The 24,594-nt window shown below is 42.3% G+C and overlaps 1 protein-coding gene across 1 annotated transcript in view; it reads right to left on the bottom strand.

Annotated features, from left to right (window-relative positions):
• GPRIN3 (GPRIN family member 3) overlaps positions 1–24,104 on the bottom strand; it is a 63,950-nt gene extending 39,846 nt beyond the window's left edge. Inside the window, exon 1 of the mRNA XM_042467132.1 lies at positions 24,081–24,104. The gene's annotated coding sequence lies outside the window, so the exon portion shown is untranslated. The remainder of the gene's footprint in view (positions 1–24,080) is intronic.
• Between the last annotated feature and the right edge of the window lie 490 nt (positions 24,105–24,594).

The following is a 24,594-nucleotide window of genomic DNA, read 5'->3' as shown; positions in this document are numbered from 1 at the left end:
CATTTTAACTGTGTGCTTCATGAAGAACTTTCTTTTACCTGACTTGAATCTACCAACCATCAGCATCAGTAGATGACCTGTTATCAGTTCTAGTAAGGACTGAAGCAATGCTGAGCAATTTGGAGCTAGTCTTGTAATGGAAATGAAAGGCAAAAAGGTAGGTGCCAGTGATGTCTCCTTGCAGTTTCATTTAGGTGTCAAGTAAAGAATCTATTCAATTAATTCAGGTTTCTCCAGTCCATGTTGGTGCCCTCCAAGTGTATTGGATAAGATTTTCTGTGCTTGCTGGACATGGCAGGAGTTAATAATCAAACCTATCTGGAATACACTGGGTTGGGAGATTGGATTAATGTAATAAAATCCTTAAGACTGAACAAATAGCAGCAACTATTGTTTATAATCAGACAGTTGCCTCAGAAAATGTAAGTTTTTTACAGGTTCCTACCTCAGTGTCTCTATCCTTCAGATAGCTGGGTAGGCATTCTTCCAAATTAAGTCTGGAAATAAAATTCTGCGTCACATAGTGTATGCCTAACCTTGTTGAGAAGTAAAAAGTATGAACAAATCACCTTCAGGGGCATCCCCTACAGCTTCTCTGCAATTCTCTGGATTAGCCTCCTTGAGAGCATGTAGGTCAAGTCCCATGGGGAATGAGAGATCAACTCCTACGGGGAATGGCATAAGTAGCTGGGTAAGACATGTAGAAGATGGAACAAGTTTGTTTTCTGTTGGTCCAGAGGCACGAAGTCAAATTACAAGAAGACAACCCACCTAACCATTAGGAAGTATTTCCTAATAGCAAGAGCAGTTCAGCAGTGGAATTATTATTACCTCAGAACACGGTGCAGTCTCCTTCTTTGAAGGTTTTTAAACTAAGGTTGGATGGCCATCTCATGGGGGTGGTTTAGCTGAGGAACTCTGCATGGCAAGAGTTGGGTCAGATGGTCTTTGTGGTACCTTCCAACACTATAGTTCTGTGATTTGTTTACAAATAAGTACTTTGGGATGACAGAAGCCTTTTTTTTAAACTGATTAATTTACCAACTTCTGCTTTTTCCTAGCCATTTTCTGACCAGCGTTAGGGCATCAGTGGTGTATATGGAAGAATTACATGGAGAAATGTTTCCATACTCTGTGTAATTATGGCTTTCTATTTAGTCCCAACTATTTATTTAAATGAAGCAATATCAGAACTTGGAAAAGTTATTTTTTGCTATAGCTACTAGATCTGCCCAGCCAGCATGGGCAATGCTGTGGCATTCTGGTAGGTGTAGTATAAAAATAATTTTTCCAAGTCCTGAACAGTACTGTACCTCTTGGGTGGAACATGGTCAAAATGCCTTTCCTTTACACAGTGTTGTTTTCAGATGTGCAAGTCATGACGAGGCAGCAAGTCATGTTACCAATCAAAAAATATTTGATAAGGTAGCTACAATATTGCCATGCTACACTGATTGCTGATCTGCTTCCTGGTGGAATTCAAGTTAACTGTTATCATCTTTAATTAATTCATTCATTATTTTTAAAATAAAATAAAAATAAAATAAAAGGCCCATCAAGGCAGCTTACATGAAAAAGCAGCTTGCACAAAAAGGCTACAACATCATTCCAAAAAATTACAATCAAAGGCAAAACAGCAGTTAAAATATTTGAAAAGAAAGGACCACACTTATTATTAATTTAAACATTAAATAAGAGCAATTTAAAATCATCAGTTTAAAAGCAGCAGCAGCAGCATGAAACATTAAAAAGTTAACTCAATTAAAAACAGTGCAGATCAAAGTAGGTTTTAAGGCTTCTTTAAAAGCCAGCACTGAAATGGCTGGAAAAATGGATTAGGTTTTAGGACTTGAGTACCTAAAGGACTTCCTCCTTATGACTCTAGTTACTCCTTATGAATCCAGCTGCTTTCTTGAGTTAGAATTTGGAGAAGTTACTTTTTTGGACTTCCAGAATTGACTGAATAGGAAAATGATTATGGGGTTCTGGAAGTTGTAGTCCAAACAAATAGCCTTCCCAAACTTTGATGTCATTTAGCGGGGGTTCTTTCTCTCACACTTCAGAGATCTGTGTGTCCTCCCACTAAATCTGAGGGCCTTTTCTGCCCTGGCACCCTAAATCTGTAATTCCATGATATCAAAGGCTACCCGTTCTCCTACTTAATCAGGGCTCCATCAGTTTTCAAGTTTCATTGCTACTTTCTGTGACTGTATGACCCATTTTTGCTCTGCTGGTGTTGGCTATTAGTTTAGTTCTATTTTTATTTGTTCTGGGCACCTCTACTTTGAAAGATGAAAAACAGGATATAAATTTCTACGTAAGAAAACAGGATTTTCAAGCTGCTTATTCCTTTACTTCCGCACATACATTCAAACCAATTTACTAGCTTTGGCAAGAGTTTTGTAGATTTAATAAGTAACTAAATATCTGTGATTAGTATACCAGTCACCACAAGTCTTTGTTTCAGCAAAATAGGTGTAGAGTTCAAAGTCCACAAAAGAGATTAGAAAAGATTATGTATTCCATGAACATGCAGACACAGAGATAGATTTCACCTGAAAATAGTTCCATCATCTGATAATCTACCTGAAGCATTCTTTGTAAAATGCTTTTGTTAAAACAGACTTTTGTTCACCAGAAATGCATGTATTATTTGGTTAAATCATTTTCAACAAATACTCCTTTCTAACATTGCCTGCACTGCTGTAATCTAGTAATTTCAGTATTTTTGTCAATGTACAGTATTCACATTGTATAAATGGACAATACGCATTGTTATCTTGTCACCTGTTGCCTGTTCAGATTATTAACATTTCTGCTCATAAACAAAGATGTGACCTACTTTTTGGCATGCACATAGTGCACCTTTTTGCAATACCCAAGATCAAGCCAGGAAATGTTCATTAATCATAATTGCTATTTTCTTCTGTTTCAGAACAGGCTAAGATATTAAATTTGCTTCAAACCACAGTTTAATATCCTGGCTATTCTGAAGCTGGTTACTGTACCTTCCAAGTTCAGATAAAAAAGGAAACAATGGCTAATGAAAGCATTGATGATGGTCCAGAATGTCTCTTTAGGTGGACTATGGAAAGGCTAGGGAGTAGCTATCTTATTAGGCTAATTACAATTAGTGAAAAGGATAGTTAGGCCCTGATCAAAGACCTAACATTTACATAACTGGCACTGTGTAAAGTATCATATGCATCACTTTGGAAAAGCAAGGCTAACATTTTAAAAAACCTGTGTTACACATGTGCTCTGATTTGTGGAAACAGAAGATTTATTATGGAGCCTAGACAGAGGCTTCAAAATTTTCAAGTGTTCTTGGAGTAGAAGAGGAGGCAGTCTAAAATATACGGAATGCATCAGGTTTGGGGAAGGCTGTGGATTTAATCTGACCCCTTCACACAGAAAGGCTGTTAACAGACCAGCAGTCAGCTTTGTGCATCATAAGAACCCTGCCTCTGGACACTGTAGCTTTACCAGCCTTCCCCAAACGTGATGCACTCCATACGTTAGATTCTACCAGCCTTCTCCAAAGCTGATGTGCTCCATATGTTTTAGAGTATCACTTCCATCAGCCCCAACGGTAAGAGTTGATGGGGACCATAGCCTAGAACCAATACAAGAAACCAGAGGGCTTTCCACACTGCATAATTATAGTGCTATCATTCCACGTTTACTATCATGGCTGCATCCTATAAAATTATAGGTTTTGTAGTTTAGTGAAGCACTAAAGCTCTCTGGCCGAGGATTCTAAATACCTTTCCCTAATCTGAAAAACCCAGTTTTCCACAGGATGGTATCATGGCAGATGTCTGCTTTACTTAAAAAGATACAAACACCCGAACATACTAATGCTACGTGCAAGCACACCCAGGCCCAAAATGCATTTAGAAATTCCCCCACAGTCTGCTATGACAGCTGCATATCGGTGCAATAGATCATAATAAAGCTATAACGAAATAGGCCATTATGAAACCATAACAGCAGACCCACAGCCCCACCCTCCTTTATTTCACATACCTCCCAGAAGGACATTTAACTGGTTCTCAGACTCAGGCTATTTCTATCATGAAGGAACAATGAGGTACTTCAGAGAGATACAGTCTTTGTTTACAAAAGGACTCTCGATAACTCAGTGCCCTGCATGGAAAAAATCCCCAAATTCTGGTATCACCAGGTAGGACCAGGAACAATTCCATTCTAAAACCCTGGATTGCTGCTGATAGTCACTGGTTAATATTGGAATAGCTAGCTGAACCAATAGTCTGGAATTCTTTCCCTAATTTCCTAAGATGGAGTCAAAAGGTGACCCTGTTAGCATACCTTAGTGGTGCAGAACCTCCTTCCTCACCACTAGCCAGGTGAATTGGCTGGGGGTTGATGGGAAACAGAGTCCAAAGCCATTTAGGGGGCTACAGCTTTTCTGCTTTGTGTTATTGTTTACTTCCCTGCAAGCATGAGAAGTTATGAATTACATTTGAAGTTGTTAATGATAATAAATTGGAAAGGGGAACGGTGTAATAAAGCTACATTTTAAAAGTAATGCTACACACGGTAACTATGCCATTTTTTAAATGTAACACTTATGTTTTATAGTGACTCTTGAAGTGGCTTTTTAGGAGATTTCAAGATTTTTAAAAAGTTTCATGCCACTATCTATCTCAAGGTGTTTTTTTAAAAAAAATAACAAATACAATAAAAATAGTTCAGCAATGTTAATTGTACAGTCAGCCCTCTGTATCCATGGATTCTGCATCTATAGATTCCAACATCCATGGCTTGAAAAAATCCCTCCCCCAATCCAAAATGCAAACCTTGATTTTGCCATTATATATAAAGGACACCATTTTACTATGCCATTATATATAATGGGGCTTGACCATCTACAGATTTTGGTATTGTTCCCCCCCCCCCGATCCAAATACCAGCAGATACCAATGGACCACTGTAAATGTAATGAATTATCTTGGGCAGGGAGCTTTGTAGCAAGCTACTCTGTCTAAATACCCTAAAGGTACCAGGTCCTATTTGATCTTGGAAGCTAGTCAGGGTCAGCCCTGGTAAAATTTGGGAGATCGCCATTGAATACTAGGTGTTTCAGAGGAAGGAATGGGCAAAAATGCCTTTGAGTATTCATTGCCTAAGAAAACCCTATGGAATTGATAGGGTTGTCATGAGTAAACAGGTGATTTGAAACCCATACAGACATATAAAACACTGCATTTTAAAAACTAACTTTCCATGTTCTGGTAAATTATAGTTCAACCTATCCCAGCTAAGCAAAACATTGCTAGTTTGGCCTTGCTAGTTAAAAGATGGGGAAAAAGGGTGAATTGCCTGTCTTCGAAGCCTCCAGATTTGACAACATATTTTCCTATTACTATTACTACTGTTTATTTAGTGCATTTTTTTTACAGTGGGCACCCTGTTGATTTTTACACACACATGACTTCCCTTATGCATGTAGTTGTACATTTGGGGCCATGCGTAATGTCTGGATTCAATTATAGTTGCGTAAGTGGATTTTTGCAAATGTAACTGTTACACATTCTTGGACAGTGCTCAACTACCCAACAGTGTTTTCAACATACCATTTGATTTACTGAGATTGTAGAAACAGCAGGCACATTTGCAGGTACACAGATGGTTATTCAGTGCTGGTATTCAACAGAAAAAGAGTGTAGTCCTCACTTAATTACATGAGTGTAGAATTACACTAAGCAAGCATGACACAGGAACTCAGCCAATCTTTTTCTAGCAGAGAATACAGGCTGCACCCACAGTACAGCAATAGTAATTGTAATAATAATAATAAAAATATTTATATTCCGCTTCTCCAAACGATTGAAGCAGCTTACACTAAAAATATCCATACAATACAGTGGGTCCTCGCCTTACGTGGGGGATCCGTTCCGGATCCCTCCGCGTAAGGCGAATTCCGCCTATGCTCGAGCCCCATTGGAAACAATGGGGCTCGTGCGCGGCGGCGCAGCGGTGCAGGTGCACGCGGGGTGCACGCACCCATTCAATTGAATGGGACATGCCGCCCCTTCCGCCCCGCACGCTCTGGCGGCTTTGAGCGCCTATGCTCAAAGCTGCCTATAAAAAGGCAGCGTATGGCGAGGCGCGACTGTACAATGAAAGCATATTTCATTATATTCCAAACCCTCCCTAACCCTCCCATTCACAATAAAATACAATTAAATTATTAGACAGTTATTAAGACAATTATTAAAAATAGGGCAGAGGCAGTTAGGTCAATTGTCAAATGAATAGATACAAAGTTACTGGGAGTTCATCTTAATCTGGAAAGACCTGCCAGAAGAGATATGTCTTGATTGCCTTTTTAAAGCAATCAAGACTAGTAATACTTCAAATCTCTTCTGGTAGGCTATTCCATAATTTGGGAGCGGCTAAAGAGAAGGTCTTCTGGATAACTGCAACCAGCCTAGTTTTAACTGGCTGCAGTAAGTTTTTATTTGAGGACCTCAATGTGTGGGGTGGATTATATGGGAGAAGGCAATCCTGTAGATAGGCTGGACCTAAGCCATAAGGGGCTTTAAAGGTTATAACCAACACCTTGCATTGTGCCCGGACATAGATAGGCAGCAAGTGAAGAGACATTAATATAGGGGTAATATGATCACCTCTAGATCTTCCTGTGACCACACTGGCTGCCATATTTTGGATTAGTTGAAGTTTCCAGACTAGATACAAGGGTAGCCCAATCAAGTCATGAAGTTATCAGTGTGTACACCTCAGATTCTAGGAAGGGGCGTATTGGCATATCAACTGATGCTGATAACAGGCACTCCTGGCCCTTGAATTTATCTGAGCTGAAATCTGGATCCAAAAGTACACCCAAACTATGAACACAGTCCTTTAGGGAAGTGTGATCCCATCCAGGACCAGCTGACTAGCAGAGATCCCGTCCAGGACCGGTTGCCAAACCTCCAAACCTGGACTAGGACCTCCAACTATGAGCACCTCTGTCTTATCTAGATTCAGTTTCAGTCTGTTTTTCCTCATCTAGGGAACCCCAGCAGACTGTAAATCCCAGATTATTACTGTATCAGTTAAAGTAGTAATAATTACTACAGTGGGCCTTTTGTATACATGGGGAATCCATTCTGGAACCCCCCCCCCCCCCCCTGGAAAAAAAAAAAATGGGACCTCAAGTCCCGTTGATTTTAATGCACAAGCACATGCACCATTTTGTCTCCCTGGGCTTGCCGTCCACGTGAGCTCAAGTCTGCATATGGCATGCCTGTATATAGGGCAGACTGTATAACTGTTTGTGGCTTGCACCTCTGGAAAATACAGCCAAAAATACTGTGTACACAGGAGCTTTGTTTTCATTAAGGTTTATTTTTTAAATTGCCGCTTTATAAAAAGAATTCCATACATGTCTCCTCAGGTAGAAGCTACATTGAGATCAGTGGGATTTATTCCAAGGTTAAGTGGATATAGGCCTGGATCCTATTGTCAGTCTTTGAATCAACAGAATTTATATGCACTGATGCAGCATACAGACTTTCTGTTCAATGGATCTACTCTAGTTGGAACTGTGAACAGGATTCAGGCTGTAGTCTCCTCTGCATCACTGGAAATGTTGGATCTATAAATTTAAACAGTAAATAAATGTTCCTTGTTCCTCCCTCTGCTCATTTCTATATTTTTACATAATAGAAGACAACCTTCAAAATCACCTTTTCCCAAAGATCGGGCTCTATGCCTGAATGGACTTATTAAAGCCTCCTATTTTTGTAGCCTAATTTTTAACATTGTGTCTCTGCATTACTTGTCACTAAGATAAAACTAAGAATTCTGATTCTGCTGCATTCCAAGCTTGAGATGCAAATCTGAGCATCCAGCAGCAGTTTGTCCTTGATTTATAAAGAGCTATGAAATACTTTGTCAAAAACGCAGTGGATCCCACACATCCTCTCAGTGTTTAAAGATTCGAGCTACAGGACTTTCTGATTCTGGCAGCCTTACTTGTTGGGACAGATAAATATCCACTGCAATGCCTTGCTGGGTTTTTGTTTTTGTTTTGGGATTTTTTTCTTACATACAACAGACTGCCAAAATAAAGCTGCTTCGGGTCTCTTTGGAGGTATGCTGTTTCAATGATGCATGCATCCTAAGAGTCTGGAAGCTGCGCCAAAAGCTGCACTCCAGTACTTAGGACTGGAGCATGGCTTTGGTGTGGCTTCTGGACTCTTAGGACCCATGCATCATTTAAACAGCATACCTCCAAAGTGACCTGAAGCAGCTTTATTTTGGCCTGTCTGTATCAGGCCACAGACAAGCAAGCAAGCTCTGATCACAAAATTGTTTATCCAAAGTTTCTTTGCACAAGAAGCTAAGCTGTCCTCTGGCTAATTGTGTGGCGGGGTACATAGGGAATCATATCACAAAAAGTGGGTCTTACAACAAGACTAGCTTTGACTAGGTTACTAGTTGCTGCCTTATAGGTATTTTGGATTACAATTCCCACCAACCATCAAGCCTGGAGATGATGATGTAATCTGTAGTCCAAAGCATCCGGTAGGCACCAAGGCTGGGAGTTGATGGCTTCAGAACAGTTAGTTTGTGTCAGACAAACTAGATCAATAGAGACTCCATATTCAGAGGCAGTATACTTCTAAATCACTCTGAGATTACTCAGCTAGGAAAGAGAGTTGTCTGCATACTCTTCTTATAGTCTTCCCAGAAACGTCTGTCTGGTAGAACAGGACGCTGCTAGTCTAGATGGATCCTTGTTCATTTTTCTCATTTCAAGAAAAACCTGAAATGTTTCATTTCAAAGTTGCCACAATAGCTGGAAGGAGAAAAATAATTTGGAGGATTGCTCTACACTGCACATGAGCTCTAAATAAAAACAGCCTATGCTGTACAACTGGGCAAACAGCAGTCTATATAAAACACAAAAACTGAGAATAAAACTACTTGGCTGTGCAAGGCCAAGGGCAACTCAGCAACTGAACTTTGCATGCAGTGGTCTCAGATTCAGTCCTAATATTTCCAGTCTGGGAAAGACGCTTCAGCGAAACCCTGGAGAGCCATTGGCCACAGTCAGTGCAGAGGATAGTGAGCTAAATGGCTCTTGCCTAGTAAAGAGAAGCTTTCTATATTCCTAGGAATTTGAATGTCTTGTCCTCAGTGCTCTCTTAAGCTCAAAGCAAGAAAATCTCCATTAAAGGGAAGTTTTGTTTTGTTTTTAAAAATGTATGTGATTTTTTTTTAAAAAAAGGCATTTTAAAGCTGTGAATATATTCCTTTTTTTTAAAAAAAATGTTGTAAAGGCTCTACCATATGCTAGGCTGGACTATTTGTAAATTTGACCTAGTAATAATCTACAAATCAAGCATGAACTCTCAGGCGGGTTACAGACCGCCATAAAGTACGCACTCTGCACGTACTAGGGTTAGGAAGGGCTGTATTAGGATTAGGAAGGGTCTTACCTTCCTTACGGCCCTTCTTTGTAGTACGCACGGAGCGCGTCGTAAAAGGCAGTGCCCATCCACATGGGCGCCACCATTTTGACATCTTGGATGCATAGCGTCCAGACGTGTCGCGGCGGACGTGATGCCGCAAGGGCGCGCTTCGCCCCTCGTGGCACCACTTCCATGTTTTGAAAAGGAGCGCCATTTCGGCGCTCCTTTTTCACTGCACCGGGAAGCCTTGCGGTCTGGCCGCTGGGGCTTCCCTCTGCAGCAAATGGCGGTGGCGGGAAAACGGCCGCTTGAGGGCGGTCTGTAACCCGCCTCAGATTACTAAAAAGAGGCTGTCATACTTTGGACCTAATATGAAAGAACATGACTCTTTAGAAAAGACAATAATGCTTGGTAAAGTGGGCAGCAATAGACCACAGTACAGGAGGATTGATTCAGTCAAGGAAGCCACAGCCCTGAGTCTGTAAGACCTGAGCAGAGCAGGTGATGACCAGGGCTCTTGGAGGTCAAAGCTGACTTGATGACCCGGATTCTTTCCCCCTCCCTCTCCAAATATCTATGGCACCCAGCTCTTAGGAAGGCCACAGTGAAGTCTGGTTTACACATGCTAAGCCATCACTTGATTTCTCTGTGCTTGATTCTCACCAGCCGACTATACAAACTGACTTTGTTGGGAAGTTCTGACATCTAGGTGAAGGAGGGAATAAGATAGCCCATTCTCACCAGAAAAGCCTTACTTGGTGTTGCAAGCAGTGAATCGACTCTGCATTTTAGGCCAAACTTTAAATGAGGTGAGCTCTATCCCCAAATCGGTTCAGCGCCTTGGATAGCTCCTTTAAAGGTGACACTGAAATGCAGAACAGATATGTGGGCCCGACAACATGGCAGCCACCAGCTACCACTGTTTACAGCAACCAAGTGAAAAATATGTCAAAGTGAACTGAGACCAACAATACAGTCTTATGGACTTCTATTAAAATCCAAGTCCCACCAAGTCCCATAGATATTGCTCTGTCATAAACAAGCAAAGAATTGCAGCCACAGGTGATGCTGCCCAGAAAAGTATGAGTAAGTTTAGGCCAAATTAGAATGAATTCAAAGTAATGGGGGATAATTTCCAGTTCTAAGAGGCCCAGTGGAAAAGGGGATATGACTTCAGTAGTTTTTAGGATTTGAGGTTATCCAAACCAATAAATGTTTAGATGACATCTTGATTGGCTACCCCTCTAATACAACTCTTGGGCAACAATACAGTTTCTGCAGATCCTCATGATGTTGAATACAAACCTAATAATCAAGTTTTGGTATATATTTTAAGAGAAATGTCCACTTCATTATGATGAAAAAGTAAGTGTCTCACACAGTCCTACCCTTTACTTTCTGCTTTTTCTTTGGGGTAAGAATGATGACTGGGAAGAAAAAAAGAGAGTGAAAGGGTACAATCCAAACTACAGCTAATCCCCTGGCTGTTTCCTTGATGGATTAAATGGGAAGGTTCTGAAATAATTTAATCATGGTCTTATTAGTACCAGCATAGAAAGAAAAATGTGTGGTCCATATGAGAGGTCTATTCATCTCTGACAGACAAAGGCAGTCCAAGGGGGTGTTCCCACTTGGCAGATGAAACGGATTATATTGGCGCGATTCTGATTCGGATTATATTCTGGGAATAATTCGAATTTTTTCCATCGTTTCCATTACAAAAAGGGGCAAATTACCTCGATTCATTTAGACCCTGTTTTCGTTCCCATTTATTTTAAATCACTTTATTTTAAAGCGGATTAACTTGCTCCCCATTCCCATTTGTGCCCGCAAGCTGTCAATCAAGCGCGTAGGCTTCAGACGTCACAAGTCTTGGGTTTGTTTGTTTTTTGGGCAGCCATTGAAAATTGGCTGCATTCGAGGTTCTTCTGTTGTGCCTCCCCAGACTAGAAGGAGCCTCTATTCGTCTTCTTCTGTGTCTCCTCATATTAACTGCCATAACTCAGTGCTAGGGAATCCTGGGAATGGTAGATTATTATGGCACCAGCACTCTCTGGCAGAGGAGGATAAATGTCTCACAAACACAACAGTTCCCATAATTCCTTAGTACTGAGCCAGGGCTGGTTAAGGGGTCTCAAATTGTATTATTTCTACAGTGGGTTTTGAACTACAGATGAGTTTTTTTTCATGAATTAAAAAAGTTGTTACTTTATAATTTACTTTAGAAATATACACACACACACACACAAATATAAAGCCTACTGTTTCAGTGGAGAGAGACTCTGCATCCAAAGTCCAGGGTTGGAATACACACACACACACACAACCTACTGTTTCAGTGGAGAGAGACTCTGCATTCAAAGCCCAGGCTTGGCAAATCAGATCAAGGGGGAAAGGCAGCAGGCTTCAGTGGGGAGAGACTCTTTGGGGAAGAGAGAAGACAAGGCTCGACCCCCCCCCCCGGGTGTCCAGGCTCTGCTGTGTCTTCCCATAGTTCCTCTGGGAAAGAGGGAAGGAGCCTCCATTCCCCCAAATCCCTTTGCCTGCCCCATTGCTCCCTGGGTTGTCTGGGGGGTGATCAAGCAGGCATGTACTGCAAAGCCCATCTGCTGCTCAGGCGCTCAGGCAGAGGCGAAAAAAAGAAAAAAAGAAAAGTTTAAAATGGTGTTCAATGGTTCTCCTCACACATCAGTCTATGAATGTGGAGCAGAGGGGAGGTTGCAATCCACTGGGGTAAAGGGTATGTGAATGGAAGAAAATGGTGCTGGCGATGCAGAAAGAGAACAAAGAGGGTGACACCCCCAGGCCAGCCCCTTGAGCGCTGCTCCTTCCATCTCCTGGTTACCGAATCAGACACCCTTGTCGTTCCCATTCGGATACTGCAAATCAGACCCCAGGAGCAAAAATAATCTGCTTTAAAATCTACTGTTTTTTAAAGCGGTTTATAGGCATATAATCCTGATTATACAATAAAACCCGAATCAGATTCAAAACTGAATGGGAATGATTCCGGGGCAATGGGGAACAGATTCGGGGTTAAATGAGAACAATGCCCCCTTAATTTGCATACTAATCCATGTTTTAGGCCAGTGGGAATGCCACCTAAAATGAAATTGGAAAGTGCTGCAGCAATGTTATGAGACAGATTTTTTAAAAAAGTGAGACTAATTAGCCAATAGCTCAAAATGCAAGGGAATGTGGCAGTGCGTCTGTTAACCCAGAATCTTTTACGCTTTGGATTCTAAGGCCTGCTGTGCCTCAACACCTCAGCAGGCTAGGAGGCCTGGTGCCAACTCAATACTTCACAAAACGAAGGATGCAGCAGAGCAAGCCTAGAGCATTCCAGGAACTGCAGTATTACAGTATGTTGACATTTGATGGCTAAAAAGAATTAGAGTGAAAAATGAACTGGCAACACTTAACTACTGACCAGAATCCTCTGTCACATTGGTTCTCAAACTTTGCCCCCCCAGATGTTCTGGACGTCAGACCCCAGAATTTCTGACTGTTGCCAAGCTATCTGGGGCTTCTGGGAGCTTCATTCTAAAAGACCTGGAGGACCAAAATCACTGTTCCATCATAATGTTACATAACTTTATGTATACATACGCCTGTTACAGACTGCCAAAATAAAGCTGCTTCGGGTCTCTTTGGAGGTATGCTATTTAAATGATGCATGCACCCTAAGAATCCGGAAGCTGCACCAAAGCTGCACTTCAGTGCTTAGGAATGGAGTGTGGCTTTGGCGCGACTTCCGGACTCTTAGGACCCATGCATCATTTAAATAGCATACCTCCAAAGAGACCCGAAGCAGCTTTATTTTGGCAGTCTTTAACAGGCCTTAGCTAAGTAGCATAGGTGCTAAGAAACTCTATTGGTGAATTGCAAAAAATGTGCAATAGGACACCGACAAGAGAGTCCCAATGAGCATCGGCACTCCCTAGTTGGTTGTGCATTTGTAGTAATATAACAACAGCCCTTTACTAGATACAGATATTTTGGAACTAAGTCTAATTCTGGAGAATGTAAGGTTACTTACAAAGGCCTAAATTCCCAAGGGGATTATGGCCATCATCATTATCCATCATCATAATCAGTTTCATGGTCTACTAGGTGTACTCAACTGGAGTTTTGGACCAACAAGACCAGATTCTATTCAAGAATCTAGGAACCAGTGAATTATTGCCAGATAACATGGCTCATCTAAAGTAGTTTCACATCATCATCGTAATTATTATCACTGTCTCATTATTATTATTATTGGTTTCACAGCCTACCAAGTATTGCCAACTGGAGTTCATGAATCAGTAAGTTATCATGAGATAACATGGCACATTCCAAGTAGTGTTGCATTTTCTTCTTATGGGAGCACCTTCTCCCATATTGTCTGCCCCGCCCCTTATGGTCCTCTGGGAAGAATTTACTTCAGTCTAAAAAATCCAGACTGTCCACAGTTTCCCGGAGGGCCTTCTCCACTGCTGCTCCAAGGCTATGGAATGACCTGCCAGAGGAGATCCGCCACATTACCACCCTGGCGGCCTTTAAAAAGGCCATTAAGACAGATCTCTTCTGGCAGGCCTTTCCAAACTAGCCTCTCTTCTCCGAGTACGATGCAGCTTATTCCCTCCTATTTTAGAGTCTTTCTTAGATTTCCCCCCAACTTTGTTGATCTTATCACAATGTTTTTATATCGTAAATAATTTAATTTAGTTTTATAATCAGGGATGGGAGGTTGGACGGGGGATTAATTTTAACTAGATTTGATATGTAATACACTGTTTTTAGATGTTGTAACCCTCCTTGATTCCCCATGAAAAGGCGGGCTATAAATAAATCATTATCATTATCATTGTTATTACCATCATCATCATCATCATCATCATCACTACTACTATTATTATTAATAATAATTATTATTGCTGGTTCTTTGCACTATTATTACACTATTATTATTCATGATTATTGTTATTCTGATACCCATTGGAAGACCGAAAGCAATTTACAACAAAATAGAGAAAACCTTCCCTAAAAACAAATTTAAAACAGTGTTACTGATTGCTGGAATAAAGAAAAAGCAATTTTGAAAACCAAAGGCCACATGGCCATATGTTCAGACTTGCAAAATGCAGTCATAGTTTGGTTCATGTTCCAAGCAGTCTTCAAAGACAGCCCATGTGGACTGGGGCATGTGGAACTACAACAATCTCTGTCTGCCAAGCAGAAGACTGAGCTTCTTCCCATATATATATATATATATGGATTGCATGTGTGCCACGCTTGCTGCATTTATGTTTATTTTTAGGTTATCATATACCCTTGACTGAAGAACGGCACACTCCTTCTATCTGGGATGGCTGTTCTCTTCCACCAGCATGCAGCTTCGGGAAGAATGCACATGGAGCAGTGAGGGAAGAAGGAGACACCCAGCTAGCCAGCCAGATCAGCCAAATCAACCCTGGTGATCAATGAGGTGACAGATGTCGCAGCCAGATCGCTGTCACATATATTTTTAGGACTAGTGGTTTGAATGTTGAACTATGACTCTAGAGACAAGGGTACAATTCCCTGCTCGGCCATAAAACCCACTGGGTGACCTTGGGCAAGTCACATCGCCTCAGCCTCCAGGCAAGATAAACCTCGATAGGAGCACATTAGGTTCGCCACAAGTCAGAAATGACTAGGAGGCACACAACAACAACAACACTCAAGTTATCATGTGTATTAACTGATGTCAAGCTAGTTTTCCTACAAAATTTATCTTTCAAAAATTTATCTTTATCTTTCAAAAACCCTCATGCATGCCTATGGTTTGCCATTTCTTTTTTTTCTCTCTTGCACTTATTACTCTTTACATCACCTATCCTGGGGTCGGCACTTAGGTGGGTCTGGGTCAATATTCTGCCCCCAACCTTCCAGAACTCTCTCTTTCTCTCTGTGTGTGTTTCTTCAAGTCACCTGTCAATTTATGGCAAGCCCATGAATTTCATATTCTTAGGCAAGGAATGCTCAGATATGGTTTTGCCAGTTCCTTCCTCTGAAACATAGCCTAGAATACCTAGCATTCCTTGATGGTCTCCCATTCAAGTACTAACCAGGGCTGATCCTGCTTAGTGTCTAAGATCAGATAGCATTTAGTGCTTTAGGGCTGTATAGACTGTATAGGGGATGTACAGTATATTGTACAGGGGATGTATAGACTGCCAAAAATGCCAAACAAACCCGGAAGTGGATGAATGCCCATTTCTGGTTTTGAAAATCTGATCTTTTTTTAAAAAAAAATTTAAATAGTGCAGAGAGCAGGGGCTAGGTGCTTTGAAAGCTGAATTGCCACTCCTGGGGTCCATTCACACTACAGAGTTATAGCACTATTATTCTACTTTAACTGCTGTCATTCCATCCTGTGGAATTCTGGGGTTTGAAGTTTGAAAAGGCATTAGAGCTCTCTGGCTCAGAATTTTAAATGCCTCTCTCTAAACTGTGAATTCCAGGAGTTCATGGGTTGTGTGAACTGGTCCCCAGAAGCTTGCTGGGGGAGCGGGGAAAGAGTCACAAACACCCCTTTTTAGTCAAAAGGGGAAATCTGGGAAATCAGGAGAGGCCAAAACTGCAAAAACTTCAGGCATCCATAAGGCCACACTTTGCCCACCTTGATCTATCAATTCCAAAAGAGGAATTAGTTGGACATTATTTTCAAGCAATTCCTGAGACTCAAGTTAGTACATTCTTCGACTCAACCCAACACACACTGAAGCAGCTGAACTTTCTTTGGGTGTCCAGTTGGCAAATCAACTCTTCTTGGCAGAGATCTGCTGAAATCTAGCTGAACTGCAGTATGAGCACACAATGAAGTTTACTAGATGCATGCCAAAAGCTGCGGGGATTTGATCACCTTGCATATCAGTATGTCCCTGACCCAAAAATGGAAGGTGCTCTAGCACAAGAGGAAACTGCTTGTGCACTGGGATAGCTGCACTGTCTTGGACAAGACAGAGAGAGCAGTCACTCACTGAGGATTGGTCTGCAACAGAAAAATATGGGGAAGCTTCTCCTAGACTGCATCAATTTACATCTCAGGTGTATGCATAAGGTGTGTGTGTGTGTGTGTGTGAGAGAGAGAGAGAGAGAGAGAGAGAGAAGAGAGATGCTTGAATGAGTCCTGAAAGTGCGTGAGGAGCCTTTGCACCTATAAAACTAGTACATCAAACAAGGGCAGATGGTTGCTCCATGTTGGGGGAGTAGTAAATCCACTCTGGTCTTTTGTCTGAAATTTACAGAAATTATCAGAGATGCTGAACAGAAAGGATCAGGTTATTGCTGAAGTGGATTTATGCAGCACTGTGTGTTGTAAAGAGATCACTGACTTTACTTTTATTAAAATGATAACCTAGACCACACCTCTGTAACATGCAGTTCTCTAATTGCAAGTGGGCTTTTTAAAAACTATTTCCTTTTCTCTCATACACAACTCATACACAACCCCCTTATGACAACCCTGTAAGATAGGTTAGGTTTAGAGACACTAATGCTTTGAAACTAGCTCTTTACCTCTCTGCATGTTTACCACTAAACTAGAAGTTGCTTCTAGGTCCTCAAAGAATTAAAACAAAACTGGTCCATTTCTTCTGTTTTCTGTAACAAGGTATTTTACTAGTTAGTGACCATAGTGTAGTGGTTTCAGTCCTGGACTATGACTCAGATGGGCCAGTGTTCAACTCCAGCTTAGCTATGGAAACCTACTGGGCAATCCTGGGCTAGTCACACTCTCTTGGCCTTACAAGATGGCAATTGCAAACCTCCTTTGCAAATATCTTTCTAAGAGAACTCTAGGATAGGCTCCATCCGTCCCTTTATTCATACTTCACCTTTTTCTCTGACTGAAACTCAAAGTGCAATAAAATAATAAGGCACAATAACAAAAGACACAATAAATACACATGTATGCCAAGGGATCTTGTACTGCCTTTGAGACTAATCTCAGTTTGCATACAGATATTCCAGACTAATTCGACTATGTCTCTGAATAAAAACATGTATGATTAAAAACATAAAAGTTGTGATTAAAACAGTATTAAACAACAGAATTAAAACCATTGGAATGTTACTTATAAAAAATGTAACCAACAAAAATAGTCCTTTAAAGTAACAAAAAAGTTACTTTGAAACAAAGCAGTATAACCACTACAGCATCACCCAAAAGGATTGCTGAAATAAAAAAGATCATAAACTGCCTCCCAAAACAAAGAAGGACCCATCCTAACCTCCCTGGGAGGGGGGGGGAGACATTCTAGGGGGGAGCAGCCACAGAAAAGGCTCTCTCTCACGTTCCCACCGAATGTATTAGTAAAGATGATGGGATGCAGAGAAATACCCCCTTGAAGTTCTTAAGAGTCCAGGCATATGGAAAAGTTATGGTCCTTCAGACAGCCTGGACTTGAGCCTTATATTATGAAGATTTGCCATGAATCATAAGTCCACTCGAAGGCACACAATTACAGCAGTGCAGAGGTGATGTGTATGAAGATGCTTGTTCTTCAGCTTCAGCTACTTTACATCCTTAAAATCCATGGTGGGTGGGACCCTAACTGCCTTCCCTTCCTGCCGTATCACAGGCACCACCATTCCCTCAAACTTTACAGGTGCCAGAGCCTAAACCTACCTGGAAAGACATATACAACCAAGATAGCATCTTTAGCTTAGCTTATGGGTACAGCTGATAAGCATGTCCTAGTTGAGGGAGCGTGCATAAAGTGTTGGAGAAACCACAGTGTGAGAAAAGTGTTGGTGGTATTTACTGTTGAGTCTACATTGACTTATGGTTACCCTATGAATGAGAGCTCCAAGAGCCTTGCTCATCATCCTCCCTGTTAGGGTCACAAGAGAGCCCTGGGGGCGCAATGATTAAATGCCAGTACTGCAGCAACAAGGTTGTGAGTTTGCTCCCAGGGCTCCAAGGTTGACTCAGCCTTCCATCCTTTAGTAGGATGGTAAAATGAGTACCCAGCTTGTTGGGAGCAACTGGCTTACACCCTGTAAACTGCCCAGAGAGTGCGGAGTTCACTAATAAGTGTATAAAAATGTACATGTCATTGCTATTACTATTTCTTGATTAAATCAATCCACCTTCCCTTTTCTCCATTGCCTTCCATTTTAGCAAACATTATCACCCCCCCAAGACTCACATTACCTCATGATCTGTCCAAAGTACAACAGTCTCAATTTAGGTATTTTTGCTTCTAGTGAGAGCAGGCTTGGTTTGCCCTAAGACCCATTTGTCTTCTGAGATATAAATAAGATATACATAACAAATAGGGCTCAAAAGAAAGAGGCAACTTCTGCATCCACTGAAGGCTACACAAACACATCTCAGCTACTGCCAAATCCATTGCTTTGGAGATGAAGCAAGAAAACCTTCAATTTTTCATTTAAAAATTTCCTATGCTCCTAGAACCCATTTACACTACACAATTATAGTGCTATATTTCACAAATGTCATGACAAAATGCTATGGACTCTTGGGATTTGTAGTCTGGTGAAGCACTCAAGCTCTCTGTCTGAGAATTCTATATGCCACTCTAAACTTCAAATCCCAGAATTCCACATGATGGAACCATGACAGTAAAATGGAATCTTAGTTCTACAGCTGTGTAGTGTGAATAGGCCTCTTCTTTATAAGTGTGGGGCCATACAGACCACCTCAAAGGGGTGGTATGCAGCCTCCTCTTTACTGGCTGGATCGGGGCCATGGCCACCTCATGTTGCCGCCCTGATCCGGCCTCTGGAGAGCACAAAAAGGAGCCACAAAAAGCGGCTCCTTTTTGTGCTCTCCAAGAGTTGCCATAGCCGCAGTGGCGCGGCTTTATGACACCCCTTCGGTACAGCATCATATGGATGCCCCATGTGGACCAGAATGTGCCAAAATGGAGGCAGAGTTAGGGCATCCAGTGCCCTAACTCTGCCCACAGGTCAGCACAAAGTGCCGGTCTGTATTATAGGGCCTGAATCAAGCTTCCAGGAAAGGGGGGGGGAATAAAATCACAAGGGGACATGTATCCTATTGGCTGGCTGTTGCACCCCCCCCCCCACTTGACCCTTGTTTCATCCTTTCAATCAGGTTGAGTTGTTCACTTTGTTTAACAAGACTAGTAATTTCCTACTTCTGGGAGGCTTCTTGGAGCAGAGCTTGCAATGTTAAGCCTGAAAATTAATTTGTTAAGGTTGACCATTAAAAATTTTCATTGCTGTTAATACTGATAACTTGCCATTTATTTTTTTAATGGTGACAATTTTCTACTTAATTCATTAGTTTATAAATGTATGAGTTTTTAGAAAGAATGGAATGTAGGTTGTCACTGTTGCCCCCTAGTGGCCCATTCTGTTATGGATTGTCTTTCCTTTTTCTGAAACCCTGTAATACTGAGCTGCAGCAATAAGTGGCAATACTTTCTTTCAGGGGAGTTGAATGAAGGACAGATTGGAAATATTATTGATTGGAAATATTTTGATTGCCTCTAAACATACTCACAGCAATATGATAAACAACAACCCTACTTCCTCTACCTTCCCATTAACTTAGAATCAAGAAATGTGACCTGCAAAGATCAGTGCCATGGTACATGTTTTGCACACAAGGACCTGAAGGCCCAAGAAACAAGTTAGCAGATAACTAATTGCATTTAGCTATTTATTATGCTAATGAATGTCTGCTTACCAACAAATTAATCTGTTATGCCTCATTGGAGGGAGGGGATGCCAAATGAGGACACAACTACAGTGGCAGTAACTGGTTTCCAATCCAGTGAGTCTCTCCTGGTTTTTCTTCAATCAGTAAAGGAGCTATCCAAGCTGCGACACCTGATTCCCAAAATAAGTTCAAAACTCTGCATTGTTCCTTTAAATTCAGACTAAAACCCATAGATCCCACTGATATGGAAGCCACCAGCTATCACTGCACAACTAGTTAGGCTCAACTGGTTATTTTAAAATGCTGTTAGTTTTCATGTACAACCTATGTGGTTTACATTTTCATTTAAAGAAAGAAGCAAATGTGAAAGTCCAACTCCTATGGATTAAGGAGGGGGGAGGCTTACAGAAAGGGCATCACCAATAAAATAATATCTCCAAGACATGTTTTTACTATGGTAGCTTGCATGTTAGATTGCAGCTAATGTGGTGTTTGCAAAACCTAATAAACAAGCAGTACCTTATTTTAATAAGGTTTCTGAGTTCTGAGTGTGAGGCAGTGCAATGTGCCGTAGTTCTACGCTCCTATCCTCCCCTGAAAGAACTCCACAAAGAGGTCTATCTATTCTCCTAGCAACCCTGTGAGTTCAGTGAGCATGACAAGACAGCAGTCTGTCCAATGCCACTCAAGGCAGCTTCATAGCTGAGCAGAGACTTGGCTTTCCCATTCAAACACACATACCCAACAACATCGCACCCCGTTGCCTTTGCTGAGATCTTCATATGACTCACCCAGGCTTCTGTGTGCTTTTACTATCAGCGTAACAGGCGAGTAGGTCTGAACACCAACAAACTTAAGATGACATCTAGTCAAAGACACATTTCACACATGGCAGAAATAAACAAACGTGCCAGGAGATGCAAGGGTTAACAAGAGGAACAGAAATGTTGGCAGCGTATCATTATTCTGCACACAGACATGTCTTCTCCCATTCCTGACACCATCACACCTCTCATTAAGTCAAGGACTGAGACCATCAATATCCTCTGTGAGAATTAATGAGGGATGCCACAAGATCACAATTTGGCTTCTTCCTAGGCTCTTGCCTTGTTTCCCCATCACCTGTACCAGGGCAGCATTTCTATGCCATGACAGTGGTGTTGCTATGGTAATGACTCTTCTCTACTAGATGGCAAACACACAGGCACACACCAACAAACCCAAACATACTGCAGCAAAACGACAAAAAGGGCACAATCCAGAAGGAACTTCTCCTGCACAAGGCTCTTACGCACCTCCTACGCATCTTAATAAGGTACTGTGTTGATAGGGGAACTTCCAGCCAGCCAGATACTTTTGTCCATAGAAAGCCCCCCAAATAGGACACATTGCTCTCTATCTATCTATATCTATCTATCTATCTATCTATCTATCTATCTATCTATCTTTCTTTCTTTCTTTCTTTCTTTCTTTCTTTACTAATAAATAAATCTGGAATTTCATCTCTTCATTTGTTATGGGTCCTTCATTTATCAAAAATATGATGAAGTCAATAAAGCTAATTGCCTTCTCTGGACACACAGATCGCTTTGCGCTGCTCAGGTTTGTCTATAGACAAGGCAACCCCTGGAAACAGGAAGAGAAAACTCAACCTGTTTGCTTAAAGATAAGGAAGCAAAACTTTGCACTCCATTAAACCCTCTCTCTCCATGTTTTGAGCTAAACCTCTTCCTCCACTGATTCATACCTCTTGCTGATTCATACATTCACATGTTTCCGAGGTGGGAAAAGGTTCAGAATCATAAAGGTAAAGAAAGTCTAGCTCTGGATCAAATGGTGATGTTATGGTCGTTTTAGTGGGATCCAGCATATCAGATGGAAAAATAGGGGTTAGTAACTAAATATACTTCCATCGTAAGACTGGGTTCCCACAAAGCTAAAATGCTTTACTCACTGCCCCCAGCTGCCAGTTAAAATCTCTCCCTTGTTTTATGGCTGCCAACATTATTCTTATGAATGGGCAAAGCAGGATGGTTGGTATGTACTGGAAACACCGGCTGAGCAGCTCCACGCAAGTTTCAGTTTAGTACTTTTTACAGCATAACCAGCAGCAGAGGCTGAAGATTTACTCTTATGTCTTTGGGATGACCACTATCACAACCACAACATTTACTGTATTTATAATGCCCTTTCCACAGAAGCGTGAAACAAGACATTTGTGCAAGACACAGCCTAAGCAGCAAAAGCATCTGGCCTCTCATCTTGACCTTGCAGCTGGGAAAAGTCCTCTCCCGCACTTCATTTTCAGAAATATTCAGCCACCCAAGTCACTCATAAAGAGTTTGTACACATGTCCTGCGTCTGGGCCTGAATCCAGTCCATTTTATTCGCCCGGCTTCCCTGCGGTAGCCAGCATTGCAAGTGTCCTCCAGTTCCTTTCAGGGGTGAAATAATAATGCTTAAAGGCATCATAGCTTTGGGAAGGAACCCAAATCACTCATGCAATCGATGGATGAAAGATATAGTCAGTTGCGCCAGTTGAAGTAGATGCAAATTAGATCCATTGAAAAGGATTGAGAAAGAAATCACTGGATCCCCCCCATTTCATATATATTTACCTCTGTCCTTCTTTCCCCAAAACAGAAGTGTACAGCAACCCTTTCCTTGCCTCTCTTAACAAAGGGTCCCGTATCATCAGGGCAACCAGGACTGAACTTCTTTGCAAAGTTCACCTCTAGGGTGCAAGTTGTTTTTTCCTGCTTAACCCTAGATCCATTCCCTTTGGTCGGTTTACACATTTAAAGGGAACATATATTCAGTGGTAGCCGTAGTGGCAGCCAGCCTGGCCTAGTGGTTTGAGCCTTATGACTCTGGGGACCAGGGTTCGAATCCCAGCTGGAGCATGTAAGCCCACTTTCTTAGCCCCACAGGATGGCAATGGCAAGCCGCCTGTGAAGAAATACTGCCAAGAAAAACCCATGACAGATTCCTTAGGCTCACCATAAACGAAAATGACTTGAAGGCACATCACAACAACAACAACAACAACACAGCCCTGTTGGCTATAGAACAAAGTACTCTGACATCCCAAATCCCCCGAACAGTGATACCTGTTTTTTGACCCAGTATTTGGAGCATTCTGGTGGATTTGGGATGTTATGGTTCATTGAAAGGCAATGAGGACAGCAAGGAACCGGTTGGAGCAGGTTTCTTTCTTTCTTTTTGAAGAAGGAGGTGCAGTGTGATGAGAAACTCTCCCCTTACGCTTGGAGTTCAACTCCATGGAGGTGAATAGCCCAGATCTTCCTCATTGCTGGGCCTTTCGGACTGCAACCTTGGCAGCGCCACAAGGTCCTTCTTCCCAGGAAAGGGAGCAAAGGGCTGCAGAATCCCCTCCACATCAAAGAGGGATGGAAGGCAGCCACTTTGAAGAGACAGAGAGAGATCTCTGTGTCTATCTATATCTATACATACGTACACACACGACTTGAGGGCAGTTAACAACAAAACACACACACACACACATATACACGCATGCACTCACACACTTATATATACACATGTACACACATATACATTATACACACATAGACATACACAAATATATTACACACAGATACAGACACATATGTATACAACAGGAACAAAGCACACACACACACAGCCAAGACAGAGCCGGGGGGGGGCAGGTGACACTCTCTCAGCCTCTCTTGCCAGCAGGGGAAGGCAAGACAGCAGCAGCCCCTCTGAGCCCGGTCTTGCCAAGGGGTCCGTGGGGGCTGCTCCTGGGAGGGCGCCTCCTGCTTACCTGCCGGGAGCCTGGCCCTCCGCCGCCGCCGCGCAGCAGGTCCGCATCGGAGCAGAGCCAGGGCCGCCCCCAACAAGGCCAAGGCCAAGGCTGCTGCCAGAAGGACCAGGCGGGAAGGAAGCGGGGCTGCTGGGGCTTTTACCTCGCCCGCCTCTCTCTCGGGCAGCTCTGCCTTCTGGAGGGCGGCGCAGGTGCCTCCGGAGGAAGAGGGAGAGGGAGAGGCGGCGCTCTCTGGGCAGAGAGGGAGGGAGGCTTCTGCCTGGAGACGACGAAGCCGCTGGTGCCTCCCAGGAGCCCCGCCTCCCTCCCTCCCTCCCCCCGAGGCTCCCGTGGGCTCTGGATGCAGAGAGAGGAGAAGGAGCCGAGGAAAGGGAAAGGGAAAGGCAGGCAGGGAAGGGGCAGAGCAGCCCCTCAGCCCCAGGGAGAGCCAGCACAAGGGGGACCGGACCAGTACTTCTCTCTCTCTCACACACACACACACGTACACAACTCACTCTCTCACACACTCACTCATTCTCTCTCTCTCTCTCACACACACACACTCTCACACATTCACTCTCTCTCTCACTCTCTCTCTCTCACACACAAACACTCTTACACACTATTTGTCTCTCTCTCACACATACAAACACTCACTCTCGCCCACACACACACAG

Source organism: Sceloporus undulatus, chromosome 5, assembly GCF_019175285.1.
Source record: "Sceloporus undulatus isolate JIND9_A2432 ecotype Alabama chromosome 5, SceUnd_v1.1, whole genome shotgun sequence".
In the NCBI taxonomy this organism is placed as follows: Eukaryota; Metazoa; Chordata; class Lepidosauria; order Squamata; family Phrynosomatidae; genus Sceloporus; species Sceloporus undulatus.
Note: the sequence above shows the minus strand (reverse complement) of the source record. Positions and strands in the feature narration are given on the sequence as shown.